We start from the raw sequence: 7,030 nt of genomic DNA on the forward strand, positions 1-7,030 counted from the left end.
AATATTCGACCATATTAGGGGTGACTCCATTGACACCCCTGAATAACTTAACCCTATTGGAGCGGAGTCGTTCCGTAACTAACCCTTGGCCTCCTAACTCGGTGTTAGGCCCAGCGACCCTCTCTAGAATCTGTAACATGGCTTGGGACAGTGCACCATTCCCAGCTGCAAGATCATGAGACTCAGTCTCTGTAGTGGTGAGACTGGCGTCTCACTCGTATCCAGATTAGGTAGATTTCCAGATGATGAGGACCCAGCTCGAGCCCCTCTACGGCCTCAACCACAGCCTCTTGTACCCTGTCTGCGAGTACCTCGTGAGCTCATCGTAAATTCAAAGTTTATCTGTATTAATAGTTTTATGCATTAGTTTACAGTTCCGATATTCATTAACAAATATTTTATGCAAACAGTATCAAAATTTCAGAATTTGTTATCGCAAAACGCAGTCTCACTACGGCTTTCAGTTTCGCTACAGTTTATACTACCTATGGCTATTCCAAACATGCTAGTAGTATTTTCAGACAAATCTAAACAGAGTTTTAGAACACTTACAGGATCGACGCCAGAGATTCGGTGTACCACATACTCAGTCCAAAAACATTTCAAATCACTTAAAAATCATTACTTAAAACCAATCTTTATAACCCAAATCCACAGCCGAGTTTTATAACTTGACTCTGATACCATTAAATGTAACACCTCAAACCCAGCTTAGACGTTATGGCCGAATCTGGCGATATCACATGATAGTGCTTTAGAAATCGCAGTGACGTTAAGACCATTTCTCCATTTGTACCACTTTTCATTACCTTATGCTAACTTCAAAAACGTGTCATTTGTTTGCAATCATGATCCATTTTCAAAATGTTATACTTTGCAGAATCTTTTAAAATAGTTTGTGAATTTGTCTGTATTTTGATAAAATGTTTGTTTGTACTGAAAACTTGACTTTTCCTACTAATAGCAGTAAACCATAAACATTGCAAATCCCAAATTTAAATAAAATACGTAATGGCCATAATTACGTTAAAATTTCCCAAATAAAAATTAAAACCATGATAAGTATAAACCATAAATTTATCGTAAGGCAGTAGCAGTAGTCACTATCAAATCCTCCACTGCACCGATCCGTCTAACGCTGGGGATTACCTGGACAGATAAAACAGAAAAGGGTGAGTTTCGCAACTAAGTGTGTAATCCCCACAGATATCAAACATACAGAGTTATCACCAGAAATCAGAAATCACAGACATGGCTGGAGCCTGTTACAAAAACAGTTTGGGCCTCAGCCCACTCGGATGTAGAATCAGATATATATATAATAGGGCCTTAGCCCAACCAGATACAAAGTCAGAAATATATTAGGGCTTCAGCCAAATTAGATACAGAATGCAGATCAGAATACCGGAATCCTACCCACCAGCATCTACACACCATCTCCGTCCAGCCCTACACACCATGTGGGGATATAATCAAGCCACCCATCCCTACACACCATATTGTACTGAAATGTGGCACATAAACAGAATAATGTAGCAGAGCTGCCAGATAAAGGCTTAAAGTCTTTTGACACTTCTTCTGAAATATCATCAACCCTCCTTGATGCAATGCAACATACCAAATATGACATGCAACATGCAAATAATCGATTATACATTTAGTTCAGTACAGATATCATGCTCAGTCAGACACCATATAATCAAATCACATAAACAAGGGTCACATAAACAAGGGTCTAAGTAACGGTTACCGACCCTACAGTAGGTCCACAGTTAACTTAGGCCATCCGTGTAACCTTACAGATCATTTTAGAAAAATGGTCTCACACGCCTATTTGCCCTGCCCGTGGAGGCCCACATGCTCGTGTGGCCTACATGGCTCAAATTGGCCTTGGCCATATGGATCACACCGCCTGACCCAGAATTTCACACGCTCGTGTGGTTCACTCGTATGGGCCCATACCCTTGTGTGGCCCCACAAATTCGTGTGGCCTATATGTCCTAATAGGTCGAGCCCGTATGTCACACACAGCCTTGCTCGGCCATCACACGGCCGTGTCACTTATGCACGGCCTCGTTCGTCGATTACACGGCACTGTTGTGGCTCACAGCCTCGCACACGGCCTACCACAACAAAATCATTTTTTAGCTTTCGCTGATTCTCGTTTTCTGTGTTTTCGGGTATACACCTATATTGTTTTCGACGCGTAGGTACTCCCGATGTAACACCCTACACTCGTGCCCCACGTCGAGTCAAAATATGAGGCATTACTTAACTTAAACTTATGCATATGGACATTTTCATAACATCGAAACATGGTCAAACTAAATTTTTTTTCAATTTTATTTATAAACTCCTTAATAAGAGCCTACTAAGCCCAAAATTTCAATTGGAACCCATTCAGAAACAATCCGAGTCCTTTAAAGAGCTCTAAAAAATAACTCTTAACACAGGGGCACACGTCCGTGTGGGAGGGGTAACACGCCCGTGTGACATTTCAACATGGTCATGCTATTGGCCCGTGTGGCTTACACGGTCTAAGCAATATAGGGACACGCCTGTGTCCTATACCCGTGTGTTATTAATTCTAAATGCACACCTACAGAGGTTTTCATGCGGCCATGACACGCCCGTGTCTCTGGCCCGTGTCCTTCACACGGCCATGACACGTCCGTGTCCTAGCCCGTGTGTAAAAACTTAGACATTCTGTTTCTGACATCAGCAATTCTTAAGGGTCATACGGCCAAAGCACACGCTTGTACGGATGAGACACACAGCCGTGTCTCTGCCCGTGTGTTTACTACCATGCATACTGATTTACAATTCTTACGTGCAAGGGGCACACACATGCCTATGTGGTGAACCGTGTGTCATACACGGCCTAGACACACGCCCATGTGCCTACCCGTGTGGACTAAATAAGGCTATTTACCAAGCCTTTTTGTCACCCTTACATATGCAACCTGTACAAAAATCACTCTATACTAACATAAGGGCACATTACATAGCCAAAATAACTGCAACGGACAACATTTCATTTATGCAATTTACTCATCCATGAAAATATCATCTTCTATTTATAAATCAAAATGAGTATTGACCATCATTCATGGCCTTATACAAAGGGAGTATCATATTCATCATATGAGCCAACACATTATGGCTAACTAACAAAACACTAAACAAAGACTCGAGCCCCTATACATGTCAGAAAATAAAATAATGAAACTAGCTATACCAAGGTCTTGAGTGATAGTTGTAATGAGCCAATTTTGGCTTGGCCAAGTTATAAAATAAAAACCAAATAAATAAACAAAAATTCAAATATTTTTTACAGTCCATTAAATGACCCAAAACCTAAACTAAAACCTAGCCCAATTACAGCCCACTACCTAGTTACAAGCCCAAACGAAACCCTAGCCCACAACAGATAAAACATTTCAGCAAAAAATAAACCTTAGCCCCCTTAACCAGTGCCGCATGCCACTTTCAGCCGCTGCATGCACGTCTGTCACTGCCCTTCTACGCATCTGACGTTTCTGACACCTGCCAAGGCAAAATCCACACGCAAGCAATACAAACAACAGAGAAACAATCAAATAGAAAAACGACAAACAAAAAAAAAAACAAAAGGAAGAAAACAAATGAATTGTAATCGGCTATAAAGGATTCGTTGTAATTTTTTTACGCATATCAGAAATAAAAAACAGAATAGAAACTTTAGAAGGTTGATTTCGATCTGTTCTTTGTTATCTCGATTTTCTTGTTTATTTTTGTTTTGTTTTGTTTTATCTTATTTTATTTTATTATTTTTTTAACTTACTTTAAAACATAAAAAAGGCGAATAAAATGACAGGAGAAAGGAAAACTTACCCGGATCCTCGTAGCCCCGTCGTCGGAAACCTCTTCTCCATCGTCAAAATCGGCCCAAGGAGAGGGCGGGAGGTTCCTTCTCTTTTGATTTTTTTCAATCTAGGAAGACCTAACCATCGAACCTGCTTTAGAAAGGGTTAAAACCCTAGCAGAGAAAATAAATGGGAGGGGGGCTGCTCTCTATTTTTTTTTGAAAAAAGGGGGAAGAAATGACAAAAAAAGAATGAAAATTTTGATTTAAATAGGAGGCACAAAATGGTGCTATTTTGCACCCAAATGCCCAGCGCCTAAACGGCGTCGTTTAAGGCATATTCGCCCACGACCCGACCCGCTCCAGGGGGATCCGCACGTTTTGCCTTTTGGGATATTTATCCCCTTGGTCCCTCCGCTTTATGGATTGTTCCGATTAAGTTTTTTTTTCATTTTCTTTTTGTTTTAAAATTTGACCATGAAATTTATCGCACGCTTAAAATTGGTCCCTCACCCACTGACTTGTTGGAAATGAGACGCATGTCCAGAGTTTGGGTCATTTGCCGAATCAGGCCTCGATAGTTTTAGCATGCTTAATTTTGGTCCTTAGTGACCTTTTCTGTTATTTATAATTTATATCTTAAATTTCGATTCGATTTCAACCTAGTCCTAGTCTGTTTAATTTATTTATTTATTCAGTTTTTTATAGGAACTATTATTATTATTATTATTTATTTTAAGTTGTTTTTTTGAAATTATTTATTTTAAATCGTTTTATTATTATGTATTTTAAGTTTTACATATTTTAAACTATTATTCATTTTAAATTTTATACATATTATTTATTTTAAACTATTATATATATCATTTATTTTGAAGGTTTTTTATATATATTTTTTATTTTAAACTATTATATATATTATCTATTTTAAAATTTTTTATATGTTAGTTAGTTATACTATTTTATATGTTAATCATTTTAAATTCCTTATTATTATTATTTATTTTGAACTTTCAATATATTATTCATTTTAAAATATTTTTTATATACTCTTTATTTTAAACTATTTTATTCAAAATTTTCATATACAATATTTAATTTAAACTGTTTTACGTGTTATTCATTTTGAAATTTTATATTATTTACTTTATGCTCTTTTATTATTTATTTTAAGTTTTATACCTTATTCATTTGAGACTTTTTATATTATTTATTTATAGTTGTTTCATTTATTATTTACTTTAAACCGTTTTATTTACGTTAAAATTTTTCATATATGATGTTTGTTTCATTTTTTTGTGACTATGAATATTGATATTAAAAATGACATACATTGTGTGAATATTGTCATTATATGCTTTAGGAATTATTTATTAATATTTTCATGTTGTTGATGTTCATTGACATAGCATTTAATTTATGTATTATTATTCCATGCTCTATTACCTTTTATTTTGTTTCGTTTAAATCATATCGCGTATTAAGCTCCAATGTATTTATCCAATATAGGCCGTTTTGGTTTTACTCCAAACAAAATAAATGCGCATTGATAAGTGTTGTACTCATTATTATTCAAAAAGGACAATCTTCAAAATAAGGCAATATTTCGCGTTTCGGGAATTCAAGAAATCGTACCCTAACTTACGGGGTTTCAATTTTCTTGTTAAACCTAAAGAGCCAAATGTCCTTTTAGATTTCAAAATACTCGATAAAAATTAAAGGCAAACTTGTTCTCGAGGGTTTAAATGTCGTATCCTAATTTACGGGATGCGACATTTTATTATCTCGAAACGAGCAGGCCTTTGATGCTCGTTTTAATTTAATTCAGGCTTTTTTTTAAAAAAATGAACATTAATAAAAATGGATCATATTTTAAAATCTTTTCAAACTTTCAGCTTTCAAAATTAAGATTATTGAATGCTTGCCGGAAAGCAGGCGAGGGCAGATTTATCGGATGTGCGCAACTTTTGCTATCGTTGTTCCATAGCCACTTTTGGGAGATAGAAAAAGTCTCATATTGTGTTTTTTTCGAGAACTACTCTTCATTGATGGAATTAGTGGCTACGCAGAGGCAGAATGACCTTTTCGAAGAGAAATGGATGGCAGTTCTCCAGAATTTACAAGTCAAAGACGTTGAATGGAGGGCTCCATGGATGATCCCGATGAGATCTTATATCGGTGTGGTGACTTGAACTGGGTCTCTCTACTTGGGATATGGGGAGCTGTTGGATACACTCCACTACTCGTGTTAAAGCAATATTGATCAGGGCTATTCATACCGGTGACACAAGGGTTGGCTCAATACGAGTTTTCATACAAAGGCAATAATTATAAGAAAAAAGTTCATGAGATATCGAATGTGTGAACCAAACCCGTAGAATGAAGGGACTCACCGCAGGTCCGATGACAACCCCCGAGTATGGCTGGTGGTGGGGAAAAAGAATCAACGACAACATTCCAATACCGAGTCAAGGAAACGCTCGGCCGATAAATGAGCACTTACAAGTAGTCCCGTCTGAGTTAGAAATTATCAAGCAAGATTTTGAGAAAAAGGAGTCAAGAATTGGGCAAGAAGATAGAGAAATTAGAGGAGGAAAAGATGCAGCTAGGATTAGACGTCAACATCCATAAGCTAGAGGCCGAGAAGCTAAGAAAGGAAAGAATAAGGCCGAAGAAGATTTGAATAGTCTAAAAACGGATTGTGAGAAGCTGCGTATGTCAATAAGAACTACCGGTTTGGGTAAAATATCAGAGCAATGGCGGCAAGAAATCAAGGAAGAAAAGACTAGAGCCGACCAATGGGAGAATAAGTTTTAAGATGCTCGGATACAGGAGAACACTCTAAAAAAGAGTTTGTTGGAGAGCCAAAATGAAAAGAAGAGGTTAAGAGCTCGGGTGGCAGAGTTGGAAAAGTCATTACATCAGCATCGTAGTCGCAACTCCGTGATCGAATTAAGGGCCAGCCTAAACAAGATTGAGGAGTAGAAAGGAAGGATAGAAGATGTGATATCTTGAATTAGGGCCTAAATAGAATAGTGGTTTCGAAACCATAATTCTGAAGTAGAAAAAATTATTCTGATTAATTTTTATAATTTATTGAGTGGTTAGATGCATGTGTTAGAATATCGATAGAAAATTTCATGCATTGCATGTCTAATTTGCCTATTAGGACTTAATTGCAAAAGT

This window comes from Gossypium hirsutum, chromosome A11 (genome assembly GCF_007990345.1).
Source record: "Gossypium hirsutum isolate 1008001.06 chromosome A11, Gossypium_hirsutum_v2.1, whole genome shotgun sequence".
Classification (NCBI taxonomy): Eukaryota; Viridiplantae; Streptophyta; class Magnoliopsida; order Malvales; family Malvaceae; genus Gossypium; species Gossypium hirsutum.